We start from the raw sequence: 1965 nt of genomic DNA, 5'->3' as shown, positions 1-1965 counted from the left end.
AAACAACAAGAGACTCTCTTTAAAGACAGGAAACACAATCTGATGGATCCCATTAGACGACTCTGTGAGATGATCTGCCCGAAACACAACAAACAGCTGGAAATCTACTGTCGTACTGACCAGCAATTCATTTGTTATCCATGTTTAATGGATGAACCGTGACACAGTAACAGCTGAAGCAGAAAGGACAGAGAAACAGGTATGAACTGAAGTTAGACTCTAATGTGCTAATGCTTAATGGGTCATTCCTTTTATAAAGTGACTTTTTTGTCCCATTGATTTATTTAACCATATTTTCTCTCAAATTAGTCACATATTTATAAGATATGGTTTAAATTGTATATTTAGGTCTTCTTTATCACTTAAACAGGGATAATAGAAATGATAAATACTATTTTGTTTTTTACACACCTTTTCATTGATATACTGTATGCATTCAGTTTTATTATGTCCTCAGTACAAAGTAATCAACTTATAAAAAATTATATATATTTATAAAAATAATAATAATAAAATTAGTTTCATGTTATAGACTAGGCTAAGCTGCCTCTAATCATACTTATAAATCAAGTGAAAATATTTGAATATATTGTGAATATATTTTTTCACAATTTTCTTATATTACCGTGTCCCTGAAGTCATTTTCCACCCTGTTAGTACATACTCTCTCGCCTTCTAAAACCGGCTGCAATTTCATTGAGACCATTTTATAGAAGTGACATAATTTATTTTCCCCACTGGAATTCATCTGTACAAACTGATGTAAGCTTCAGCTCTCACTCCTAGCTTTTTATTTGTTTTTGAAATGTTATCCTGCTTGTCCCACCCTTAAAGTTCCACCCTGTTACAGTACATTACAAAAAAAATGTAAAAACAAATCTGACATAGTTATAAAAGTTCTGTTAATTTGTAGAAGGTTAGCTAGCAATGTGTTTGTGTATATGTGGGTGTATATATATATATAAGATACTGTGCAAGAACCTCTTAAGCTCCCAGGTCACTGGTACAGAACTCGATCTCGGAGGTAAAAAAAAAACAAACAAAAAAAACACCCACTAGGCTGAGCCTGCAATTATTACAATACTTAATACAATTAAAGCAGCATCCATTTTTCCATCAGAATTAATAAAAAACACAAAAGATGCCTTCACTGTCCATTTCTGTTTCTTCTTGTGACTGTTTTTGTTTTTGTGTGTTAATCTAGTTAACCCAAATGATTTATAACATCTTTATTTTTAATAAAGATAGTTTGTGTCCCTCCCCCAAAGGAAATGGTTTATTTAATTTTTTTATTAAATTTTTTATTCAATTTTTTTTATATCATTTTGAAACAATATTATATAGGTGCAATTCCGCACATTACAGATGTGAAACAATGCAGGACAATGACGGAAAGCTTGTCAACCGTTAACGAACCTGTTAACACTGGTCTTCCACCCTGTTGTTCTCCTTTCCACCCTGTTAGACAAGTCATTTTAAATAATAATTTCAAAGAAACATTAAATGTTTGCCATACTTTTGTATTATTATATGAGGTGGGGAGTACTAATAGCTTATATGTTTTGAGCAATTTTTTATTATTATTTACAACACTATTGGCAAAAATTGGCACAAAAAGTACCTGTTCTTAATAATTAAGACATATTCTTTTCATCAATAATAGTTTTGTTATTGTTTTTAAAATAAAAACAAATAATAAGATAGCCTAAAGGAAATATACTATCCAAGAAAAGCTCATTATTGTTTAACATTTACATTATTAACATGTTGTGATAACTATCTATATGTCCCTAACAGGGTGGAATATTTTCATGGCCATGCAGTGTCTGAACAATCTACCCATAATTATTATTTTTTGAGTCCCTGAGCTTGACCAACATCCATTCCTAATAGTTAAACATTTCACTATTTTGGTAGAATACAAAAAACATAAAAATCATGTAACTTTTTCTCGTGCATGCCATC

The sequence above is a fragment of the Carassius auratus genome, chromosome 27 (genome assembly GCF_003368295.1).
Source record: "Carassius auratus strain Wakin chromosome 27, ASM336829v1, whole genome shotgun sequence".
In the NCBI taxonomy this organism is placed as follows: Eukaryota; Metazoa; Chordata; class Actinopteri; order Cypriniformes; family Cyprinidae; genus Carassius; species Carassius auratus.
Note: the sequence above shows the minus strand (reverse complement) of the source record.